At 36.3% G+C, this 27,656-nt stretch overlaps 1 long non-coding RNA gene across 1 annotated transcript in view; it reads right to left on the minus strand.

Moving 5' to 3' along the window:
• The window catches only part of LOC110147232 (uncharacterized), a 101,425-nt gene extending 77,318 nt beyond the window's left edge, over positions 1-24,107 (minus strand). Inside the window, exons 1-2 of the long non-coding RNA XR_002316787.2 lie at positions 24,022-24,107; positions 1,192-1,312 (exon numbers count right to left, since the gene is read on the minus strand). This is a non-coding gene — a long non-coding RNA (uncharacterized lncRNA). The remainder of the gene's footprint in view (positions 1-1,191; positions 1,313-24,021) is intronic.
• Between the last annotated feature and the right edge of the window lie 3,549 nt (positions 24,108-27,656).

The following is a 27,656-nucleotide window of genomic DNA, read 5'->3' on the forward strand; positions in this document are numbered from 1 at the left end:
CATCTAAACAAGGATGCATCTTAAGAGTAAATAAGGGTACCATTAATGATAATGCTGTAATAATGAACTTAAGTCAAGACAGTCTTTAGCAGACTAGACAAATGGTCACACAACCTGTTAAGATGTTTAGACTTTATGTTAATGTGAAATCTTCCAAAAATATTAATTGGGATTCAGATATTTAAAGAGTATCTTATCCACTCTTGATTACTAATTATGCTTGATAATATGTTCCTATAGATCTTAGACCTTTCATAAAACTGCAATAAGCTGAAAAACATCTGGAACAATTTCACATAAGCACATTTTCCAGCAGCTAAAAGGCTGATTGGACTTGTGCCTTGAAATTGTGGAAAATGTAGGAAAGCTACATTGCCTTTCAGGTCACTAGGGTACCATTGGGGAAATTACCCACTGAAAGAGTTAATGCAGCTTTCAAACTTGCTTAAAAGGAATGTTTTGGGTAGTTAGACACTGAGAAATCTGGCTTATCATCACTGTATCTGAAAAACCCTCAGACCCTAGAAATTGAAATCATATGAGTGAAATTATACAGCCCCTTGGTGTATACTAGAGATGTCCTACCATCACTTTATATTTTATTCTATTTAGCCTGGATAGCACTGAAAATTCACAAAAGGCAAACCGCAAAATCAGTTCTCCCTTTGTTTCTGCCAATATTAACTGCAACTGGCTTTAGGGTTTTATTTTTAAAGAAAAGAGAAAGTGTAACAGTTTTCCATAATTGGCACTTCATAGTGCTTTATGCAGCCTGTTTTGTATACACTGATGAATCTTGATTTTAACTTGATGCAATTAAGCAGATTGTGAATCTATTGGTGGAATCACGTAAGAAGTCAGAGAACATGAATTGTTCTCCCACTTATTATTTAGGCCCACCCAGTCTGTTTTTCAGATTCAGTTGGTAAACTGGCTGGCTTTCTAGCTATACCCTCTCTTCATAAATAAGGTTAGCAAATTTACTGTATGTCTCATCAGCAGGTAGTTTACAGATATGCCATATCCTATTTTACATGTCAAGGATTTTCAAAATGCAAAAATCCCTAAAAGCTCTATGAAAAGAGAAACAGCTGGGGACCCAGAGAGCTGTTTCCTTAACACAAGTGTAAAGCAATTTGAAGCAGCTCCTTCAGATGTGTGTTTTTAAAGAATCATGCTGCAGATAGTTACCATTAGAGGTTGTTTCTGAGACCCTGTTGAGACTCTCAGGAGGAGCTGCTGAAGAACTTCTGGTAAGAGCTTCTGAGATCTGTGACCCCCAGGGAGCAATGCTACTCACAGCTGCTGGGAACTGCCAAGAGTAACAGAAGGAACCAGTAAAAGACATTGGGAATAGTCACAGAGAACAACTAACATGCTTTCTAGAAGTGAATAAAGTTGCTGATGAAAACTGCCATCTCTGAAAGAAGAAACTTAGGTAATCAACTGCTTAAGAGACAATTATGGTTAAACACTTCATAGAGTCTAATGGGGTTTGAGGCTAGAAACTTGTGGGGAACATAAACCAAATAGTCACTTCATTCCTTCCAAAGCCTGAGACCCAGGAAAAGACAGAAAACAGTGAGTTACATATGAGAATTGCTTTATCAAACTTACAGCCTGGTTTAAGAAGATTCTTCTGTTTTGGCCTTGTTAAATCTAATTAATAATTGCATCTGTGAAATTATTGCTGCAAAATTAGATAGCCAGCAAAAAGGTGTACAGATGGAAGGAACCAAATCATTATTTAAATAGTGTTGTAACTCATTTTTACTTTCCAAATAAATAGCTTCAATAATTTCAAATATATAAATAATAAATTAGTTTTAAATTATAGCAATAATAATTCAGTCACTCTAATGCGCTAAAATCATTTCTTGTTTCAGGAATTTAATTCTCATTTTTCCATGTATCTAGAGTATTGTTTTGCTTTACTCTTGACCCGGTTAATTCCTATTAATCCTTTGTGTGTTTTCTTAAATATCAGCTCTTCAGTGAAGATGTCCCTCACCATAATTGTCACTCAGCACTCTTTCATTTCCCATCAATCACTTAGCAAAATACATAATTACTTATTTTACTTAAATTTACTTTCACTAGATTGGCAGCTGTGTAAGGCCAAGTTCATATATTTTTCCGTTGGTAGGGTTAACTTCATGTCTAGAAGATTGCTTGCCACATCTGGTCCTCTGTAAATGTAAATGTCTATTTGACATATGAATAAAAAGTAAATGTTTATTAAACATGAAAAGAGAAAGTGAAAGTGTTAGTTGCTCAGTGATGTCAGATTCTTTGCCACCCCATGGACTATTGCCCACCAGGCTTCTCTGACCATGGGATTCTCCAGGGAAGAATACCGGAATGGTTTTTCATGCCCTCCTTTAGGGTCTCTTCCCTCAAAAAACTTATCTCTAATTAAAAAGAGAGATAAATTGAAGAAAATAGGGAAAACCACTAGGACATTCAGTTCAGTTCAGTCACTCAGTCGTGTCCAACCCCATGAACCACAGCATGCCAGGCCTTCCTGTCCATCACCAACTCCCAGAGTCCACCCAAACCCATGTCCATCGAGTCGGTGGTGCCATCCAGCCATCTCATCCTCTGTTGTCCCCTTCTCCTCCTGCCCTCAATCTTTCCCAGCATCAGGGTCTTTTCAAATGAGTCAGCTCTTCTCATGAGGTGGCCAAAGTATTGGAGTCATAGCTTCAACATCAGTCCTTCCAATGAACATCCAGGACTGATTTCCTTTACAATGGACTGGTTGGATCTCCTTGCAGTTCAAGGGACTCTCAAGAGTCTTCTCTAACACCACAGTTCAAAAGCATCAATTCTTCGGCACTCAGCTTTCTTTATAGTCCAACTCTCACATCCATACATGACCACTGGAAAAAACATACCCTTGACCAGACGGACCTTTGTTAGCAAAGTAATGTCTCTGCTTTTTAATATGCTGTCTAGGCTGGTCATAACTTTCCTTCCAAGGAGTAAGCGCCTTTGAATTTCATGGCTGCAATCACCATCTGCAGTGATTTTCTGGAGCCCAGAAAAATAAAGTCAGCCACTGTTTCCACTGTTTCCCCATCTATCTCCCATGAAGTGATGGGACCGGATGCCATGATCTTAGTTTTCTGAATGCTGAGCTTTAACACAATTTTTTCACTCTCCTCTTTCACTTTTATCAAGAGGCTCTTTAGTTCTTCTTCATTTTCTGCCATAAAGGTGGTGTCATCTGGATAACTGAGATTGTTGATATTTCTCCTGGCAATCTTGATTCCAGCTTGTGCTTCCTCCAGCCCAGCGTTTCTCATGATGTACTCTACATATAAGCTAAATAAACAGGGTGACAATGTACAGCCTTGACATACTCCTTTTTCTATTTGGAGCCAGTCTGTTGTTCCATGTCCAGTTCTAACTGTTGCTTCCTGACCTGCATACAGGTTTCTCAAGAGTCATGTCAGGTGGTCTGGTGTGCCCATCTCTTTCAGAATTTTCCACAGTCAAAGGTTTGGCATAGTCAATAAAGCAGAAATAGATGTTTTTTTTTTTTTTTTTACGGAACTCTCTTGCTTTTTTTGATGATCCAGCAGATTTTGGCAATTTGATCTCTGGCTCCTCTGCCTTTTCTAAAACCAGCTTAAACATCTAGAAGTTCGTGGTTCACATATTGCTGAAGCCTGGCTTGGAGAATTTTAAAAATTACTTTACTAATGTGTGAGATGAGTGCAATTGTGCAGTAGTTTGAGCATTCTTTGAAATTGCCTTTCTTTGGGATTGAAATGAAAACTGACTTTTTCCAGTCCTGTGGCCACTGCTGAGTTTTCCAAATTTGCTGGCATATTGAGTGCAGCACTTTCACAGCATCGTCTTTCAGGATTTGAAATAGCTCAACTGGAATTCCATCATATCCACTAGCTTTGTTCATAGTGATGCTTCCTAAGGCCCACCTGACTTCACATTCCAGGATGTCTGGCTCTAGGTGAGTGATCACACCATCATGATTATCTGGGTTATGATGATATTTTTTGTACAGTTTTTTTTTTGTGTGTGTGGATTCCTGCCGCCTCTTCTTAATATCTTCTGCTTCTGTTAGGTCCATACCATTTCTGTCCTTTATTGAGCCCATCTTTGCATGAAATATTCCCTTGGTATCTCTAATTTTCTAGAAGAGATCTCTAGTCTTTCCCATTCTGTTGTTTACCTCTATTTCTTTGTGTTGATCACTGAGGAAGGCTTTCTTATCTCTCCTTGCTATTCTTGGGAACTCTACATTCAAATGGGTATTTATTTCCTTTTATACTTTGTTTTTGCTTCCCTTCTTTTCACAGCTATTTGTAAGGCCTCCTCAGACAGCCATTTTGCTTTTTTTTTTTTTTTTTTGCATTTCTTTTTCTTGGGAATGGTCTTAATTGCTGTCTCCTGTACAATGTCATGAACCTCCATCCATAGTTCACCAGGCACTCTGTCTATCAGATCTATTCCCTTAAATCTAGTTCTCACTTCCACTGTATAGTCATAAGGGATTTGATTTAGGTCATACCTGAATGGTCTAGTGGTTTTCTCCACTTTCTTCAATTTCAGTTTGAATTTAAAAATAAGGAGTTCATGATCCAAGCCACAGTCAGTTCCTGGTCTTGTCTTTGCTGACTGTATAGAACTTCTCCATCTTTGGCTGCAAAGAATATAATCAATCTGATTTTGGTGTAGACCATCTAGTGATGTCCATGTGTAGAGTCTTCTCTTGTGTTGTTGGAAGAGTGTGTTTACTATGACTAGTGCGTTCTTTTGGCAAAACTCTATTAGCCTTTGCCCTGCTTCATTCTGTACTCCAAGGTCAAATTTGCCTGTTACTCCAGGTGTTTCTTGACTTTCTACTTTTGCATTCCAGTCTTCTGTAATGAAAAAGACACCTTTTTTGGATGTTAGGTCTAGAAGGTCTTGTAGGTCTTCATAGAACTGTTCAACTTCAGCTTCTTCAGCATTACTGGTTGTTGCATAGGCTTGGATTACCATGAAATTGAATGGTTTGCCTTAGAAACAAACAGAGATCATTCTGTCTTTTTTGAGACTGCATCCAAGTACTGTATTTCAGACTCTTTTGTTGACTATAATGGCTACTCCATTTCTTTTAAGGAATTCCTGCCCACAGTAGTAGACATAATGGTCATCTGAGTTAAATTCACCCATTCCAGTCCATCTTAGTTCGCTGATCCACAGAAAGTCAAAGTTCACTCTTGTCATCTCCTGTTTGACCACTTCCAATTTGCCTTGATTTATGGACCTAACATTCCAGGTTCCTGTGCAATATCGCTCTTTACAGCATCAGACCTTGCTTCTGTCACCAGTCTCATTCACAACTGGGTGTTGTTTTTGCTTTGTCTCCATCCCTTCATTCTTTCTGGAGTTATTTCTCCACTGATCTCCAGTAGCATATTAGGCACCTACCGACCTGGAGAATTCATCTTTCAGTGTCCTATCTTTTGCCTTTTCATACTGGTCATGGTGTTCTCAAGGCAAGAATATTGAAGTGGTTTGCTTTTCCCTTCTCCAGTGGACCACATTCTACCATTCAGGTATGACCTAAATCAAATCCCTTATAAATATACAGTGGAAGTCACAAATAAATTCAATAAGTTAGATCTGATCAAGTGCATGCAGAAATATGGATGGAATTTCATAGCATGTTATAGGAGGCAGTGATCAAAATTATCCCCACAGAAAAGAAATGCAAAAAGGCAAAATAGTTGTTTGAGGAGGACTTACAAATAGCTGAGGAAAGAAGAGAAGTGAAAGAAAAAGGAGAAAAGGAAACGTACACCCATCTGAATTCAGAGTTCCAAAGAATAGCAAGGAAAGATAAGAAAGACTTCCTAAGTGAGCAAAGCAAAGAAATAGAAGAAAACAACAGAATGGGAATGACTAGAGATCTCTTCAAGAAAATTAGAGATACCAAGGGAACATTTCATGCAAAGATGGGCACAATAAAGGACAGAAACCAGTATGGACCTAATAGAAGCAGAAGATATTAAGAAGAGGTTACAAAAATACACAGAAGAACTATATAAAAAAGATTTTGATGACCCAGATAACCATGATGGTGTGATCACTCAGTGCCAAACATCTTGGAATGCAATGTCAAAGGGGAATTAGGAAGCATCACTATAAACAAAGCTAGTGGAGGTGATATAGTTCCAGTTGGGCTATTTAAATTCCTAAATGATGATGCTGTGAAAGTGCTGCACTCAATATGCCAGCAAATTTGAAAAATTTCGCAGCAGTGGCCACAGGACTGGAAAAGGTCAGTTTTCATTCCAATCTCAAAGAAAAGCACTGCCAAAAATGTTCAAAATACCACACAATTGCACTCATTCCACATGCAAAATAATGCTCGAAATTCTCCAAGTAGGTTTAAACAGTTATATGAACCAATAATTTCCAGATGGTCAAGCTGGATTTAGAAAAAGCAGAGGAACCAGAAATCAAATTGCCAGTATCCACTGGATCATCAAAAAAGGAAGAGAATTAAAAAAAAAAAATCTACTTCTGCTTCATTGACTATCCTAAAGCCTTTGACTGTGTGGATCACAACAAACTGTGGAAATTCTTAAACAGATGAGAAAACCAGATGACCTTACTTGCCTCCTGAGAAACATGTATGCAGGTCAAAAGGCAACATTTTGAACTGGACATGGAACAACAGAAGGGTTCAAAATTTGAACAGAGTACTTCAAGGCTGTATATTGTCACCCTGCTTGTTTAACTTATATGCAGAGTACATCAGGTGAAATGCTGGGCTGGATGGAATACAAGCTGGAATCAAGATTGCCAGGAGAAATATCGAATAACCTCAGATATGCAGATGATACCACCCTAATGGCAGAAAGCAAAGAGGAACTAAAGAGCCTCTTGATGAAGGTAAAAGAGGAGAGTGAAAAAGCTGGCTTAAAATTCAACATTCAAAAACTGAAGATCATGGCATCCAGTCCCATCATTTCATGGCAAATAGATAGGGAAACAATAGAAACAGTGAGAGACATTATTTTGGCAACAAAGATCCATATTGTCAAACCTATCGTTTTCCCAGTAGTCATGTACGGATGTAAGAGTTGGACCATAAAGAAGGCTGAACACTGGAAAACTGATGCTTTTAAACTGTGGTGTTGGAAAAGCCTCTTGAGTGTCCCTTGAACTGCTAGGAGATCAAACCAGTCAATCCTAAGGGAAATCAGTCTTGAATATTCCCTGGAGGGACTGAATCTGGAGCTGAAGCTGCAACACATTGTCCATCTTCTGTGAAGAGCTGACTCATTGGAAAAGACCCTGGTGCTGGGGAAGATTGAAGGCTGGAGAAGGGGAGGACAGAGGATGAGATGGTTGGATGGCGTATCTGACTCAATGGACATGAGTTTGAGCAAGCTCTGGGAGATGGTGAAGGACAGGGAAGCATGACCTGCGAGAATCCATGGGGTCACAAAGAGTCAGACCTGACTGAGTGACTGAGCAACGACGACGACAGCTGTTAGTAATTAGGCTGGACCCTCCCATGGAGATTGGCCCTTTTAAAAATATTTGCTCAGCTTTGTGCTTTTTGCGTGACTCTAAACCTTTCCCTTATTAAGATATCCATATTCTAGCTGAGGAAGAGACAGATGAAGGACACAAGGCTTGGTTCTCCACCTTCAGCATCCTCTTCCAGAACTCCAAAATAAATACTATGTGCTGAAGAATAAAATAATTTAAAATTAATTATATATGCTAGACTTTGCTACAGTTTAATGAAGAACTATCTTGGGAGAGAGTTCTATAACACATGGTATGGGAATCTCCTATACTATAAGAAAAAGAATTGTGAAGCTGTTTCTTTTTTTTTTTTTTTTTACATTCTTTTATTAGTGCACAAATCTTCGCAGAAGTGCTTTGAAATTGATGCACAGAATTCGATTTGAGAACATTGAACCACAGAGGTATTACTGAGAAAATATGACTACACTGAAGCTTCAAAAAACCCATACATAGAAATGTATATAAATGAGCCTTTTATATTTACGTATTGGGGGTCTGTTTATGCACAAAACTTGATCACAAAATGTAGTGAAGGCTTAGGAGAAGGAAAAGTGTAGTTTTTGTTTTACATTATTTTAACCCTGAGCTAGAAATGTTGGTTAAGTAATACTTTGAGACTCATAAAAGAAAAAGATATATATTCTTTTGAGAATCAGTTTGATTCTTCAACCCATTTTTCCATTTGTTTTATTAAAATACTATCTTAGTTACCCAAACAAGTTTATTTATCCATAAAAAAGAGCAAAGAGATTTTCTTAGAAGAAAAACAAAACAAGACCAGAAAACTTCAACTCCTTCTCATTATTTATTTATTCCACATTTCTCTAATATTATTGTAAAATGAAATAGATAATTCTAAATTATTTTGCATTTGCTCATGTGTATAAATGTTCATATCAATGAGGTTACTGATGAGATCCAAAACAAATTTGAAAATCACTGAGGCATATTAAATTAATACTCAGAATTATCTAATATATTAATTTTGTACTGTTCATGGAATTCTCAAGGCATGAAAACTGAAGTGGTTTGCCATTCCCTTCTTCAATGGACCACGCTTTGTTGTTTGAGTAAACTCTAGATCATGAAGGACAGGAAAGCCTGGTGTGCTGCAGTCATGTGGTTGCAAAGAGTCAGACATGACTTAGCAGCTGAACAAGAACAAGTATACTAATAATTATATCACAAAAATTTTAAGCCAATTGATAATATGAAACTATAGATATGTTTGTACATTTTACATAATTTTCAGGTGGTCACTTAGCAATAATCCAGGTGAGGAAAATCTGTGTTTATATTTGGCATAAGCTGGAATCAAGATTGCCGGGAGAAATATCAATATCTTCAGATACACAGATGACACCACCCAGATGGCAGAAAGTGAAGAGGAACTGAAGAACCTCTTGATGAAAGTGAAAGAAGAGAGTGAAAAAGCTGGCTTAAAATTCAACGTTCAAAATACTAAGATCATGGCATCCAGTCCCATCATTTCATGGCAAAGATATAGGGAAAGAGTGGAAACAGTGACAGACTTTATTTTCTTGGGTTCCAAAATCACTGCAGATAGTGACTGCAGCCATGAAATTAAAAGATGTTTGCTCCTTGGAAGAAAAGTTATGACCAACCTAGACAGTATATTAAAAATCAGAGACATTACTTTGCTGACAAAGGCCCATCTAGTCAAAGCTATGGCTTTTCCAGTAGTCATGTATGGATGTGAGAGTTGGACTATAAAGAAAGTTGAACACTGAAGAATTGATGCTTTTGTGCTGTGTTGTTGGAGAGGACCCTTGAGAGTCCCTTGGACTGCAAGGAGATTCAACCAGTCCATCCTAAAGGAAATCAGCCCTGAATATTCATTGGAAGGACTGATGCTGAAGCTGAAACTCTAATCCTTTGGACACCTGATGTGAAGAACTGACTCCTTGGATAAGACCCTTATGCTGGGAAAGATTGAGGGCAGGAGAAGAAGGGGACGACAGAGGATGAGATGGTTGGATGGCATCACCAGCTTGATGGACATGAGTTTGAGTAAGCTAGGAGTTGATGGACAGGGAAGTCTGATGTGCTGGAGTCCATGTGGTCACAAAGAGTCAGACATTACTGAACAACTGAACAGAACTGAATGTATAAGATTAACATGAAACATGAGAGTGATATGTTACAAATTAAATATATAATTAAGTTACATTAATAGTTTAATATTAAAACTATGAGACATATAGTTCTCATTATAGTTAGTACTAATAAACATACATCTAAAATACTTTTTCTAGTTTGAAATTCCACATTTTTAAAATTTGTACTACATAAAAATGATACCAATACGGGTGGTAGTGTGCTAATTTGATGGATTAAAAAGTGATCAGCTTATAGAAGTGTGAGGCTAAGGAGAGATTACTTTTTTTTTTTCATTTATCTGGAGAGCTGCTATGTAGAAGTCTCCAGTAACTCATTCTACTTTGCTCTCAAAAGCATTATAAGATTGCCATATGAAAATAATTAGGAAGCTAATTTTTATTCAAAAAATAGGAAAAATTAAAAACCTGTAATAAACTATAACTCCTTGAATGTGTCTGAATGTATCATTATGTCCCCTTTAGTGCTTGACAGATTGCCCTTCACATAAAAGTTCTTCCAAAATTAATGTTGATTCAATGAACAAATTAACAGACATGAATGACCAATAATGAAATAATCAGTAATGCAAGGAAGTGAGCTTTCTTCTATTGAGAGTTTTGAAGCAAAGGCTAAATGACTATCAAATAGGAATGAAATGCAAGTTGTGATTGTAAAATATCCCTAGTTGTCATTTGGGCCATCTAAAACCTATCTTATTATTGTATAGCATATTATGTCACAGAAATATTTCCATTAATTGGCAAGTTGGCATATTTTGGATCCCTGCACCTTGAAGCAGGAAAAATATACTGACTATGAGCATAAATGTCATCACAAGGTAAGATTAATTGGTTTCAAGCCCTGCATAATGCATGTTACTCAGTTATGTCCAATTCTTTGTGACCCCAATGAATATAGCCCTTCATACTCCCTGTTCTTGATATTCTCTGGCAAGAGCACTGGAGTGCGTTGCCTTTTTCTCCTCCAGGAGTATAATGCATAGAGATGTATAATCTACAGTGTGGTTTTTTCATCTGTAAACATGGATTGTAATGGTAGTAAACTTAGAATGTTGTGAGGATTAAGTGAGATGATATTTTTAAAGTCTCAGGCACAAAGTAAGTTATTGGTATGGTCTATATCTTATTAATCATGTTCTGATTATATTTGTATCTTAGATTGTTCACTCGATGATGTTATCTGGCTTCATTTGACTGTATTGTCATTATAAACCCATGTACTCATATTGCCACTTCTAAATATTTAGTATAATGCTGTATAAAGCAGGTGGCAATTATGTGTCAGGGGACTGATGGACACTGAATATTGTGGTTTCAGTACTATTTACAGTAACATGGGTCAGCATCAGAAAATCATATCTATGTTTCTCTTTTTTTTGTCCACAGAGCTTAGCAAGGTCTGGAGACTAAGTGAAATCTTAGTAAACACTTGTAACTTTGCAATCACATTTTTCTGCTTTAGTTTGTGGAATTAGCCATTATGTGGAAGAGACTAAAGAGAAAATAGTGTAAAATGACTAAAATGATGATAGGGTAACATTCTATTAGAGACAAAAGGAGTTTTTTTAGAACTGGAGTCAGAGTTGAATAACATACTGAAAGCTTGATATGACGAGGCAATAATGTGTCAAGACAAGTGATGGTGCATTTATGGAAGTGTATCTTATAGAAAGAAAATGGTAGTCTGAATGGGAAAGAAAAGAGAAGTCAAAATATGGGAAAACCAAGGATTGAAGAAAAAAAAACAAAACTTAAATCAGTGATAGAAAATGTGGGATATTATATTTTCCTCAGAAAGACACCATCTGATATGTTATCTAAATCTGCAGAAGGAGATGAAAGTATTTTATATATGTGTGAAATTAATAATAACACTAGAAATACTTGAAATGAAAATCACTCAGTTGTGTCTGACTCTTTGCAACCCCATGGACTATACAATCCATGGAATTCTCCAGGCCAGAATACTGGAGTGGGTAGCCTTTCCCTTCTCCAGGGGATCTTCCCAATTCAGGAATCAAACCCAGGTCTCCCGCACTGTAGGTGGATTCTTTACCAGCTGAGCCACAAGGTAAGATGAAAGTATTTTATATATGTGTGATATTATTAATAACACTAGAAATACTTAAGGAAAGCTTTTAGTATAACTGATAGCAATGGCTAGATTCAGTCACACCACCGCTAGCTGACAGTTACAAAAATATATAACTATTATTCATTTATTTAAACTCGAAAGTTCTTAGACTATTGTGTGCGTGTGCCTTTGTGGGCATGCTAAGTCCTGCCATATGGACATAGAAGACTACTCAATAGCAGAACAGCTAAATTTCCTTTACCACTCAAAGTCAGCATTTTGCCTCATATTACTGGAAATTACAATAGACAGGAAAATTGACTAAGTGTCTCTATGTTTTATATCTTTAACAAATCTATTAATTTCTTTTGGAAAAAACCTCCACAAATCTGAAAGTATGAAATGGAATGGGAGCTCCTTCCATTAAATATTGATTGAATTGATTTCTGATTTCCTAGATACTGACAAGTCAGTATTTAGAGTTCAGTTTGTTTCCTTTTTTCTAATGAAGCCTGAGATTTATATCTGCTTGAATGCCATACTGTTGGATTTTCTAACAGTTGGTAGGGTTATTTTGTTTTATTTTAGAGACTGGAAATGGTGTCTGAAAAAGGACAGAATTGTCCACAGTAAAAATATCCATGGTCCTTCTAAAATTTGAATTTTTTTTAATAAATAAAATGTTCAATAGTAAAATGCTCTTTTAAAGCACTGAGGCTTAGTATACAGAAGAGAAAGGCTTATTATCCAGTTATGAATTCAGTTGAATTCAAAATAGCTTCATATCTGAGAAATAGCAACATTTATTGAAGTCACATCTCTTAAGCATTTGAATGATGCAGCAGAAATCTTTTTAACTTGAGAAGAAATTATAAAGACATAACCTTTTAAAAAGATAATTCTTTTCTAACTCCTTTTGATGACTACACAAAGAAATTAATGATGCAAAATAGCTTATAACATATGATTATAAAATAACCAGTCCTTTACAATTTGGCTACCATTCTTAAACTGAGAGGATCTCAAGGATACAATTCCCTCCTTTATGTTCTTGCTTAGTTCACAAATACAGTCATAATACAATACAATACATGACATTGACACAGTTAAGTGAAGAGAAATCAGATGAGGTTCAAAATACTCTTGGAAACACCCAAGACATTTATGTATACCTACAGTGAAATCAATTTCAAAAAGCCACATACTTGCATTATCATAAAGGATACAGCTGTGTAGCAAGGAATTACTACATATTTCCTCTTTGTAAAGGTATAGTAAAGATTCACAGTTATTATAGTGACAAACTGTTCACATAATACTTCACTTGAAGTATTAATGTAAACATTAACATTAATGCTTAATGTAAACATAGAAAATGTATTCATTTATATGTAGCATAAGGAAGTCTCTGGTGACAGTTAAGTTTCATGATTGTAGTGGCAGTCACACCAAACTACACACGTGATAAAATTTTATAGACCTACATACACACATAAAAGTGCACGAAAAATATGCGCATGAAACCTGAATAAACTCTGTGGATAGCACCAGTGTCAATTTTCTGGTTTTGGCACTGCCCTGCAGTTATGCAGTACTTATCATTGGGAAAAACTGGGTAAAAGTACATGGGACCTTCTTATACATTTATTTGTAACTTCCTGTGAAACTATAATTATTTCAAAGTGAAACTTAAAAAAAGAGAGAGAGGTTTAATGTCTATAGAGACAAAGCTTTGACCTTTTTATCTTGACTAAAACTAACTAGACAAAAAAAAAGTGAGAGATTGGAAAAAATTTACATTGATTAATTTACAACTAAGGTGCTGATGTTAAAATTTTAAGGTATAAGTTCTTTGGGTTATTTAAAGTGCTAGTTTGTAAAACAAGTCATAAATGAGATTTATTTTTTTCTGGAACTAAATGCTAAATTAAGTTCTAAAAATCAGACAAATTAAAAGAATCCAAGCCTTTAAATACATATATGAAAGTTTACCAAATTTCTCTCAAGTCTATTTCAGGCTTATTTGAAAATAATCAGAGCTATGTTAATTCCCACAAATATGACATTTCAGGGCATAACTTTGTGTGTGTTGGTATCTTGGCAGCAATTACAGGAATCTCTCTTTCCCTCTCCACTCCTCCCACTCCCCACAAACTTTGAATTTTGCACCAAGCTTTGGGTAGATTCTTCTTACATTTTATTCATAGACCTGAAATCTATTTTAAATCTTGTTTAATTTTTACTCCGATGGTCTATTATTGCCCTCTCTTTTTTTAAACTGAAACAGTGACAGCTAATTTGTTCACTTTCACCTAAATGTATTAATAATTCAGTGGTTGGTAAGTGCCTTTTACAGAGGAAATTTTAAGTTAACATCCTCAGAACTTTCATCGATTCACCATGCGGTATCTGTTCCTCAACAATCTTGCTCTCTGTGTGTGAGGCCACTGGCTGGTCAGTCCATCTTATCTTCTGGATATGAGTCAGTACTATGTTTAATGACAAAATTCTCTTCAGGGCTGGAATTAACTCTTGTATTCAAAGCAACACATATATGCATTGTGTTTGTAATAAATTTAGCATAGATTTCTGCAGTTGGCCAAATATGAACATAAATCTGAACTCAGCCATTTAATAATGATGTAAACTTGGTCAAGTTACTTAGTATTTATATATTTAAGTCTAGGATTTTTGTTTTGTAAGTTGGGATGACAAGACTACTCCCATATATTGTTCAGATTTATGAAAAGTAAAGATTTTACATGAAATATCTGGCCCAGGAACTACAGTATAGTATGTGCCTGTGTGTAGGTGTAAGAGTGATTAGATTTCAGAATACTGTGATGAACTGGTTCCTATCAGTCTTGGATACTTAAAGTTGGTAGGTTTGTCAGCACAGAACAAAAAGAACCACTTTTGTTTGTTCCTATTGGCTGATGTGATGGTAAATTTTTTGTGTCAACTTGGCTGGCATGAGGGATGCCTGGATGACTAGTAAACGATTATTTCTGGGTGTATCCATGAAGTTGTTACTAGAGGAGATTAACATTTGTATCTATAGATCAAGTAAAGAAGATCAGTGAGGGTTGGCATCATCCACTCTGTTGTGGGTCTGAACAAAATTAAAGGACAGAGGGAGGGAAAATTTGTTCCCTTTCCACCCATTTTCTGGCCCCATGTTGATTTCCCCTGGTTTTCTGGTGTTTGGACTTAAATTACACCCCTGTCTTTCTTAAACTTCTAGCTTACAGACAACAGACTGTGAAGCTTCTTAGACTTCAAAATTGTGTGAGCCATTTCTTACAATATAGTTTTTTTTTGTGATGGAATCCTGACCCATAGAGCCAGGAATAATAATGCTGAATCTAAACTATTTATATCACTATGCCTTTGCTTGAAATCCAAAAACAAAAAATATGTATTATTGCTGTGCCTGGAAGCCCTCAACAAAATGTTCAATAAGTATAATTGATATAACTAAAATCTTACAAGGAATAAAAGTAAATTCTGGTCTTTCTTTTAGTCTATAAAAATGAAATATGCACAAAATAAAAGGCTATAGCAAGGCACTGTACCAGGATATATATTCTGGTATTTCATAAAATTAAACAAACATATGTCCACATGCAGTTCAGAGTTTTAGGAAGACTTTGCACAGGAAAAGGAATTTGAATGTATCTGGTAAAAAGTACTTATTCTTCATTCCCTTTTGATTAGAGGCCAATGTATAATATATTTGCTCTTTTCCCCCCTTTTCTGTTCTGTTATTGTACTCTCTTTGCTTCAGGGAACATAGAAATAACATTTTTCTATATGAGCTACAATAGAGGACAAGACATTCTTGCTTAACTGGTGAAACATAAAAAAACAAAAATGATCAAAATAAGAAAAGCTAAAATAGCCTTAGCAAATTAATTATAGCCATTGACTTAAACAGATAATATTTTACATTTACAATGGATTCATCTATTTATCCATATAGCTAGAGATTTTGGAGAACCTATGCTATTTTAATATGAGAAAGTTGTATTCTTTCAAAAACATATTTATTACATTTCCTGCAATGTGAAAGTTTTATTGATTTTTAAATAGGAAAAATTGAGCCTAATGCTTGGCGGTACGTCTTACTGTAATAGATTTTTCTCTGCATACCAAGTGGATGTTGGGTTGTCAGGATATTTGGTGGGCTTAGATACTCCTTAGGGATCTTTATACCATAGTTTCTATAATTTTCTAAACTTTTATGTATATTTTTCTTGGAATATAAAGAGCTTCTGTTGTGATATGAATGGACAACATTAATGTATTGTTTTTAAATTCTAAATGATTGGAATGATTGAGGAAATGCATCAACTACCTTTCTCAATGCCTTGCTGTGCTTCTAAGGCCAAACATGAGTGATACAGATAATCAAGTCACTTTCTTCATAGGGTTTATGCTTTAAGTAAAATATGTGAATAATGTACTGAATCTCTATTTTCAGAGAACACCAAGTTAACTCTGCCTTCCCTCCTACTTCCATTTAAAAAATAAAACTGCTTTGTGCCTCAGAGAAAAAGAATGAACATAAGGCATAAAATTATTTAATTGCCAAACATTGACCATTAATCTTCAATGTACACACAAGGTGTTCCCAATTTTCCCTCATCTCAGTGGAAGATATTTGTTCCTTATTTTCCCAGCCTCTCCTTGATTCCTGAGGCCTTCCTCTCCATGAATAACCTTCACCAGCCTCTCCAAACATAAGAATATTTATTTGTCACTTTGTCCCCTCTCAATATCACAAAAATGTTCCTCTTTTCAGATATACTTCTTGAAAAAGGAATCTAGACTTATGGATTATACTTTTTCTCCTTCTATAATTTCTCAGTGTGAATCTTATTGATGGTCCTATTTCACTAATAAAATTGTTCTTACCAACATCTTCAATAATTTTGTTACTGAAACAAAAGAAAACTTATAACTACTATCCTTCTTATCCTTTTAGTAACATGTGAAAGAGTTGACCATTTGTTCCTTGAAATTCCCTCTCTGTGTTCTTTTCTTGCTCATGGTTATTGCCTAAATTTAAACTATTGTTTATATCATTGGATTTTTATAGGAATGTATTGCAGAATTACATTTTCTAGTCTTTTGTATACAAATATCAAGTCTTTTTTAAAATTAAATTTAATAATTTCACTTTCTTGCTTAAAATCCATCAAGGATTTCTCTATGACTTATAAAGTACAAGTCAAATATTACACCAAAAACAATTACTTTGTAATCTGAACCACATCTGTCATTTCAGCTGCATCTCTCAAGACTCTCTTATGTGTCCCCATACTCAAGCCTTATTCTGCTATATTTGACAGCCAAAGGCATGAGGCTGTATAACAACTTTATTCTACTCACTGGAGAGTTTTCATTTTTTAAAAAAAATTTCTGTCTATGATTTCCATTTGGACCTCATTAAACTCTAAAATTATTGATGACAGGAAATATGCTCCTTTTTTGTATCTGATGTCTTTCTTAGTTTGGATCATATAATAATTTAAAGTTCACACAAATAACATGCATATTATATTCAATTAAAGTTAATGTGCTTGATGTAAGTGTTATGCATAAAAATGTATTTTAATTTCTGATTCCTTTTTAAAAATTAAATTGATGGCAAGATTATTTTGTCTTAATTATGTGAGATCTATAGCAAATCTAATAGCAGTAAATTTATATATTACAGTTATGGTGGTAAAATTGCTGTGTAAGATTGTGTATGTCTGCATATGTATGCATATTAGCAAACTTCTCTCTCCCAAAGAGGAGTTCACATCAAAAGACATTATATTCCTAACTAGAGTTTCTCTTTAAAATAGAAAATCTTACAATTATTATTTAAGACAATCCTAGAGCAACTTTTCTTATGTCTATTCAAAATGTATACTTCCTTATTATAAGCATACTACTTTTGCTCTTCAGTATTCTTTTGTGTGTTATTTGTTTCTTATTGATTTTTAAAAACTTTCTGTAAGTTGTTTCCCTTGTAGCTCAGTCAGTAAAGAATCTGCCTGCAGTGCAGGAGACCCCAGTTCAATCCCTGGGTCAGGAAGATCCCCTAGAGAAAGAAATGGAAACCCACTCCAGTATTCCTGCCTGGAAAATCTCATGGATAGAGGAGCCTGGTGGGCTGCAGTCCGTGGGGTCTCAAAGAGTCAGGTACAACTGAATGACTGACACTTACTTACTTCTGGGAGTTGTGGAATTCAAGACTTTTATCTTGCAAATAATTTTCTCACACAGTGAATTATTTTTCTTCTGACATTGATTATTTTGTCTTTGCCTTTTGGAAAGTTGATATGCTCAATTTTATCAATATTGTCCTTTAAAGTTGTTGAGAGAGGGTTCTAATTAAGTCTTTTCATACAAATGAATAGATAACTAAATGAGTGGATGAATTAAAAATTGTGGATTGAATAAGAATAGTGTATTAGATTTCTCTGGAGAAAAAGCTACAATAGAAGATTGATCTGTATTTGTATATAGGTGTGTATGTGTGTGTGTGTGTGTGTGTGTGTGTGTGTGTGTGTGTGTATAGAGAGAGAGAGAGAGAGAGAGAGAAAAGCAGAAATACACAGAAAAATCGATTATAAGAAATTGATGTAAGTTCCAGTCTAAAAGCTGATAGACTTGCCAAGGGAAACCCATGTTTCAGTTCAAGTCCAAAATCTAGAAAAGACTCATGAAAGTTAAAACAGTCAGGCAAGAAGAATTCTGTCTTAACATTTTTGTTCTTTTCATTTCTTAAAGTAAATAGATGACGTCCACTTGTACTCAGGAGATCAATCTACTTTATTCCCTCTATAGATTCAATATGTTAAGCTCATCTAGAAACACCCTTACAGAGACCCAGAATGTTTTTTCAAATGTCTTGGCACTTAACAAAATTAAATATCATAGAATTAAACATCACAAATAGCAAGTATATATCTCTATAACACATTAATTTTGCATGGTCTTCTAAGTTTAAATCTCAATTGCACACCACTTATAATATATGATGTTGCTTAATCTTTCTGGTCACAACTTTTATATCTGTAATACAGAGATAATATGAGTCATCACTATCCTATAGGTTGTTGCAGAGACTAAATCAATTTGTGTCAAATGCTTAGAGCCATACTTCATTGACACATAGTAAGTGGTCCATAAACATTAGAGTTTAATAGTTTTCCTCACAGAAATATTGTAAATTGCATGCTACAGTAACTGTTAGCAGATTAGGAAAAATTCAAAAGTTAATTGAATACAATCATGCCATGTAATGAAGGAGGAAATGGCAAACCCACTCAAATATTCTTGCCTGGAAAATCCCATGGACCTGGCAGGCTTCAATCTATGGGGTCGCAAGAGTTGGACATGCCTGAGCCATGACACACACACACATGCTATGTAAAGAGCTAGGAATTATCTTGCCTGTTTTTACAATAAGAAAAAGTTGAACAAATTGAAAGTCAATAACTTTTCTTGGACCCAACCAGGGAAAACCACCACCAGGAAAAATGGAGAGACAGCTGAATCCAGAGCTTATAGCCAAAAATTGCTTATTTGGAGCAGAATTTAATAGAACCATAAGTTGGTAGCAACATTTTAATGGTCATTTTCATGACTTGCTGAAGGCTGAGTATATATAATAATGAAAGAGAGAAACTACTAGAGCTTCAGTAATTGTGGGCCCACATGCTTTCAATAATTTTCATGAACAACATTGTAAGGAGCACATGTTTGAGACCTAAGACAGATACCCTCCTGCCTTTGGCAGTGAAGATGGTTTGGGGAGAAGTAAATATTGTTCCATAATTATAAAGTGTTGTTTATAACAATGACCAACATTTCAAGGGAAAAGTTTTACCAGAGCTTTGTCCCATGTTCAGGAAAGGCATTTCTTCAATCTAGTCAGCTCTATCCTACCTATCTCCCCTAAGCTGGGACTAGGGGATAAGGTAAGAGACATTTGTCATTGTCGCAGCCTAGTGGCACAGGCCCACTGAACAACTGAGTTTTAATCATGAGTGCTTTTAGAACACTTTAGAATTAGAGTATGCTTCCCTTTCCACAAATTTTACCACCGCATTAATAGGGATCTAGTAAAATAACAATGGACTACATACTCCTATAAAGAGTAAGCATACATTCAACAGAGGGGACAAAACAAAGTCGCTTGAGGAACTTGAGAAGCCCCTGGCACCTACAACTGGTCACTCAGTCATGCCATCTCTTTGTGACCCCTTGGATTATAGCCTGTCAAGCTCCTCTGTTCATGGGATTCTTCAGGCAGGAATCCTGGTGTGAGTTGCCATTCCCTTCTCTAGGGGATCTTTCCAATGCAGGGATTAAACCCAGGCCTCCTGCATTGCAGGCAGAGTTTTTACCACCTGAACCACCAGGGAAGCCCCACAACAACAAATATTAGACATGGTTAAATTAACCCTAGCTCTGTTAGCATAAAGCCTCACAACACACCTATGTTCCTATGACATCATGGTCAGCTTCAAAAAACACATAATGAAAGGAAAAGAAAAAACAGAGTCAAAAGAGAAAAAAAAACATCAGAATCAGTTATGACACAGATGTTGGAATTGCCCAAAAGGAAAGATAAAGTAATTATGATTAATATTTTAAGGACTCTAATAGAAAAAGGGGACAACATGCAAGAACTGATAAATAATGTAATAAGAGAGATGGAAACTCAAAGAAAAGATCAAAAAGAAATGTTTGAAGTCTAAAACACTGTAATAAAAATGAAAAATGCCTTTGATTAGACTTATTAGCAGATGGAATTTGTCCCAGGAAAGAATCAGTGAGTTTGAAAATATTTCCATAAAAACTTCCCAAACTGAAATAAGAAAAACAAGAATGGGGGAGGGGGGCAACAGAATATTTAAGAATGTAGGAGAACTGGGTGAGGGGGTAGAAAAAGGTGTTCCATTCAAGTGGAAATAAAAAGAAAGCTGGAGTAGCAATACTCATATCAGACAAAGTAAACTTTAAAATAAAGGTTATTACAAGAGAAGGACAAGGACGAGGAAGGACAGTACGTAATGATCAAGGGGTCAATCCAAGAAGAAGATATAACAATTGTAAATATTTATGCACCCAACATTGGAGCACCTCAATATATAAGGCAAATGCTAACAGCCATAAAGGGGGAAATCAGCAGTAACATAGTAATAGTGGAGTACTTTAAAACCCCACTTTCATCAGTGGATATATTATCTAGATAGAAAATCAGTAAGGAAGTACATACATTAAATGATACATTAGACCAGATGGATAATATATTAGCAGTCCAAATCCAATACATTAGAAAGATCATACACCATGATCAAGCGGGATTTATACCAGGGATGCAAAAATTTTTCAATATCCACAAATCAATTAGTGTTATACACCACATCAATAAATTGAAGAATAAAAACCATATGGTATTCTTGATCAGTGCAGAAAAGCTTTTAACAAAGTTCAACACCAACTTATGGTAAAAACTCTCCAGAAAGTGGGCACAGAAATAAGATATATCAATATAATAAAGGCTACACAACACACACACACAAACACACACATACTCCTAGTTATATCACATTCAAATTGTGGAATATGAAAGACAAGGAGAAGACCTTCAGCATGACTTCTCATGCAGTTTCTTTCAAGAAAACCAAGAAACCTTCCAAGGTTTGATGGGAAAAGGAACATCGAATATTAAAATTAATTGACTAATATATAAACAGTATCTCAGATCCAAATAAATTTCTTAAGAACAACAACAACAACAACAAATGTGAGACAAGTGAAAACAATGAAACATAAGCCTAATGGGAATACTGGAAGTGGAACAAAGAAAGAAACAAATGAGATAACGAATGATTAACAGATATAAGACCACAGATCCAAGAAATTTAAAGACCTACAAATAAAATGTGTACCCACATCCATCCACACACAAAAAGAAATGCAAAGCCCAGAATAATTCACTGGTGAATTAATTCTGCTGAAACTTTATGAAAGAAATTAAAATAGTTGTCAGCTCTCTTTTCCAGAAAACAGAAGTGAGAGGTACACTTTTTAATTTCCTGTGAACACTTGAGATCAGTATTACCTTAATACTAAACATAGATAAATACATTGTAAAAAAGCCTAGCTAAAGACCTTTATTTCTCATGAAAATAGATGCAAAAGTTTTCAAGAAAACATTAGGAAATAATTCCAACAATGTATAAAAGTAATTATATATCACCAGAAAATGGGATTCATTCCAGGTATGAAAGTCTAGTTAAACATTTGAAAATCAATCCATGTAATCTACCACATTAACCAACTGAAAAAGAAAAATCATGAACACAACAATTGATTTAGAAAACAATCAACAAAATCCAATGCCTGATAGTCATAAAAACCTCAGAAAACTAGGAATGGTGGTAACTTCCTCAACTTGATAAAGAACATCTGTAAATATCTATAATTAACATCCCACTTAATGGTAAGAAACCAAATGCTTTCCTCTAAGATTGAGGACAAGTCAAAAATATCCTCTCTTAGTGCTCCTATCAGCATTGTACTGGAAGGCCTGATTAGTGTAGTTAGACTAGAAAAGGAAATAAAAACCATATAAATTGGGAAGAAAAATATTTTATTTAGAGATAGCATTACAGTCTATATAAAATATACCAAATGCTTATCAAGAAACAAACAAAAAATCCTTAGAACTAATAAATGAGTATGGAAAGTTCATGGAATACAAAGTTAATATATAAAATTCTATGATTTTATATATTAACTTATTTCTTACATACTGGCAAGGAAAAATTGGAATTTGGAATTTTTCAATTACCATTTCTGATAGTCACCAAAAGTAAAATATTAGGAGTTAATCTAGCAAAATATGTACAGAATATATACAAGAAAAACTATAAAACTCTGATGAAAGAAGCCAATGAAGATCTAAACACATAGGAAGATATTCCACATTTATGAACTAAAGGACTCCAATATTTGTAAAATGTGAATTATTGCAAACAACATATAGATTCAACACAATAACTACAAAAATCTCAGCAAGCTATTTCATGGATATGGAAAAGTATAACTTTTCAACAAATGTTAGAACAGTTGAAAAATCATGTGCACAAAAATGGATATAGACTTAAATGTAAAAAAACAAAATTAAAACTTTATGGGAGAAAAATCTATGTGACTTTGGGTTTTACAATGAGTTTTTAGATATAACACCAAAAGCATGATCCACAAGAGAGAAAAAAAAAAAAATGGGTGAGTTGAGGTAAAATTAAAAGCAACTCCTATGTGACAAATACTATTAAGGGAACACAAGCAAGCCTCCCACTGGGAGAAGATATCTCCAAAAGCTTATATGTTAAAGAAACTTTATCCAAAATACATAAGAAAGCCTAACATTTCAACAATAGGGAAACAATCCAATAAAAAGTGATCAAGAGATATCAATAGATACCTCATCAAATGGAGGAGAAAATGGCAACCACTCCAGTATTCTTGCCTGGAGAACCCCATGGTCAGAGGAGGCTGGCAGGCTACAGTCCATAGGGTTGCAGAGTCAGACACAACTGAAGCAACTTAGCAGGCACCTCATCAAAGAAGATATGCAGATGGCAAAAAACATGAAGATATTTTTGTCCGTGAATGTTCCCCAAAGAGAGACTTCAGCATAGGAGAATTTTGATAATCAAGAGACTATGATAACCTCTTCTATGAATACCAGCCAACCTCTTTCCCTAACTACCCCTGTGATTTTCTAGTGGGCTCTCAAACAAAAGTTGCAATAGCGGCAAAGATAGAAGTTATACATGGGCTCTGCAACACAGATTTCCACTCACTAAGGCTGGCCTGGTTATGACTACTGCTGAGTGCCTAATCTGCCAGCAGTGACCAATGCTCACCCTAGTGTGGCACCATTCCCTGAAGCGATCAGTCAGTTACCTGTTGGCAAGTTGATTACACTGGACAGTTTTCATCGTGGAAAGGGCATCATTTTGTTCTTACTGAGTAAAGACCTACTCTGAATATGGATTTGCCTTACCAGCACAAAACTACTTTACCCAAAACTACCATTTGTGGTCTTAAAGAATGCCTTGTCCACCATCATGGTATTCCACATGGCATTACTTCTGATCAGTGAACTCGCTTTACCACAAAAGAAGTGCAACAATAGGCCCAAGCTCATGGAATTTATGGTCTTACCATGTGGCTTAACTTCTGAAGCAGTTGGTTTGGTAGAGGAATGAAATGGCCTTTTAAGGTTTAATTACAGGTCTTGTTAGGTAACAATACATTTCAGGGCTGGGCAAGGTTCTTTAGAAGACTGTGTATGTTTAGAATCAGAATCCAATATACAGTTCTGTTTCTCCAATAGACAGGACTCACATATCTAGGAGCCAAAGGGTAGAAACGAAAGTGGCACCACTTGCTATTATTCCTAGTAAGCCACAAGCAACAATTTTGCTTCCTGTTGCCATGATCTTATTCTCTGCTGACCTAGAGGTCTTTGTTCCTGAGGGAGAAATAGTTCTGTTAGGAGACACAGCAATAATTCTATTGAACTGAAAGTAAAGATGGCCACCTGGCCACTGTGGATGCCTCAAAATAATCAACAGGCAATGAAGGGAAGAATTATGCAGGTTAGAATGATTGATCCTGACAACCACAAGGAAACTGAAATGCTGTTCCACAACGGAGAAAAGGAAGAGTATGTCTGGAATACAGGTAATCTCTTGGGACATTCCTTAGATCACCATACCCATGGAAACCTACAGCATCTCAATACAGGCACGACTACTAGTTGCAAAGCCTCTTCAGGAATGAAATTTTGGATTACCCAACCAGGAAAAGAACCACGACAAACTGAGTTGTTTGCTGAAGACAAAAGGAATACAAAATGGTTAGTGAAAGAAAGTAGTTACAAATACTTGCTACAACTACATGACCAATTACAGAGACAAGGACTATACTTGTCATGAATATTTTCTCCCTATTTTGTTCTTGTTAATACATCTTTTATATATATACATGTATTATTTATATATGTGATTGCTTTCTTTTCTCTTGTTATCCTGTTGTATAACATAAGATGTATTTAATTTAATAGCATTTATGTTTTACATGTTTATGTCCTCAGTGGAGGACAGAGGAAACTGGTGTCCAGTCCACGAAGTTGCAGAGTCAGACACAATTCAGTGACTGAACAACAGCAACAACAACTTATGTTTTATTAATTTTACATCATAGTATTTATATTACATTATATCAAGGTAAATTCATTTCTCCTTCCAGAGAAAGAGTTAGTTTTCAGATGTAGACAGGAGAGATGGAAGGACTGATACTAAAGCTGAAGCTCCTATATTGGAAATAGTGAAGCACAGGGAAGCCTGGCATGCTGCGGTCTATGGGGTGACAAAGAGTCAGAGACAACTTAGTGAATAAACAACAACAACTAGGAAAGATGTATGATATTAGGCAGAATTATGACCTTCAGTTCAGTTCAGTCACTCAGTCATGTCCGACTCTTTGTGATCCCATGTACCGCAGCGCAGCAGGCCTCCCTGTTCAACACCAACTCCCGGAGTTCACCCAGATCCATGTCCATTGAGTCGGTAATGCCATCCAACCATCTCATCCTCTCTCGTCCCATTTTCCTCCTGCCCTCAATCTTTCCCAGCATCTGGGCCTTTTCAAATGAGTCAGCTCTTTGCATCAGATGCAAAAGGATTGGAGTATCAGCTTCAGCATCAGTCCTTCCAGTGAATACAATGAAAGGAATTTCATTTCCTAAGTAATGTCCCCCCCCCCCCCCCCGCCCGCCCCATTTGATTTCACATTCCAGGATGTACGGCTTTAGGTGAGTGATCACACCATTGTGATCATCTGGGTCGTCAGGATCTTTTTTGTACAGTTCTTCTGTGTATTCTTGCCACTTCTTCCTTGTTTTGTCTTTATTTGGAATTAAGTATGGTGTAGACAGATGTGGATGAGTGCAAAGTTGACAAGAAATAGATTTCTAATGATTACCTTGTACATCAACTTTACTGGGACAGAAGGTGACAGTGATTTCTGGGTGTATCTGGGAAGATATTTCTGACAGAAATTAGCATTTTATTTAGTGGACTGTACAAAGCAGATTGCTGACACCAATTTTGGTAAGCAACATCCAGTTCTTAGAGGGCATGTGTGAAACAAAAATGCAGAGGAAAGGAGAATTTTCTGTGTCTGCCTGAACATGTTCGTCTGTTCTCTACTGAGATTTACACCGTCAGTTCTATGATTCTCAGAATTATACTACCAGCTTTCCTGGATCTCAAGCTTTCAGAGGGCAGATTATGGGAATTCTCATCTCCATGATCCTGTGTCCCACTTTCTTATAATAGTCAGTTCAGTTCAGTTCAGTCGCTCAGTTGTGTCCGACTATTCGCCACCCCGTGAATTGCAGCACGCCAGGCTTCCCTGTCCATCACCAACTCCCAGAGTTTACTCAAACTCATGCCCATTGAGTCGGTGATGCCATCCAGCCATCTCATCCTCTGTCGTCCCCTTCTCCTCCTGCCCCCAATCCCTCCAAGCATCAGGGTCTTTTCCAATGAGTCAGCTCTTTGCATTAGGTGGCCAAAGTATTGGAGTTTCAGCTTCAGCATCAGTCCATCCGAAGAACACCCAGGACTGATCTCCTTCAGGATGGACTGGTTGGATCTCCTTGCAGTCCAAGGGGCTCTCAAGAGCCTTCTCCAACACCACAGTTCAAAAGCATCAATTTTTCAGCACTCAGCTTTCTTCACAGTCCAACTCTCACATCCATACATGACCACTGGAAAAACCATAGCCTTGACCAGATGGACCTTTGTTGTCAAAGTAGTGTCTCTGCTTTTTAATATGCTATCTAGGTTGGTCATAACTTTCCTTCCAAGGAGTAAGCGTCTTTTAATTCCATGACTGCAGTCACCATCCGTAGTGGTTTTGGAGCCCCCCAAAATAAAGTCTGACACTGTTTCCACTGTCTCCCCATCTATTTCCCATGAGGTGATGGGACCAGATGCCATGATCTTCGTTTTCTGAATGTTGAGCTTTAAGCCAACTTTTTCACTCTCCTCTTTCACTTTCTTCAAGAGGCTTTTCAGCTCCTCTTCACTCTCTGCCATAAGGGTGGTGTCATCTGCATATCTGAGGTTGATGTTTCTCCCAGCAATCTTGATTCCAGCTCATGCTTCTTCCAGCAAAGCGTTTCTCATGATGTACTCTGCATATAAGTTAAATAAGCAATAAATACCGTCTATTGTTTGTCACTGTTATTCACTCAGTCTTGTCCAACTCTTCTGCGACCTCAGGGACTGCAGCACGCCAGGCTTGCCTGTCCTTCACTATCTCCCAGAGCTTGCTCAAACTCAGATCCCTTGAGTCAGTAATGACATCCAACCATCTTGTTCTTTATCATCCCCGTTTCCTCCTGCTTCGATCTATCCGAGCTTCAGGGCCTTCTCTAATGAGTTGACTCTCTGCATCAGGTGGCCAAAGGATTGGAGATTCAGCTTCAGCATCAGTCCTTCTAGTGAATATTCAGGATTGATTTCCTTTAGGATTGCTTAGTTTGATCTCCGTGCAGTTCAAGGGACTCTCAAGAAACTTCTCGAACACCGCAGCTCAAAAGCATCAATTCTTTAGCACTTAGCCCTTTTTATGGTTCAACTCTCACATCCATACATGACTACTGAGAAGAACATAGCTTTGACTATACAGACCTTTGTTGGTGAAGTAATGGCTATCCTTTTTAATACTAGAAGTCCCCTACTGGTTCTGTCATCTGGAGAACCCTGACTAATACAATAATCCTT

The sequence above is a fragment of the Odocoileus virginianus genome, chromosome 29, assembly GCF_023699985.2.
Source record: "Odocoileus virginianus isolate 20LAN1187 ecotype Illinois chromosome 29, Ovbor_1.2, whole genome shotgun sequence".
NCBI lineage: Eukaryota > Metazoa > Chordata > Mammalia > Artiodactyla > Cervidae > Odocoileus > Odocoileus virginianus.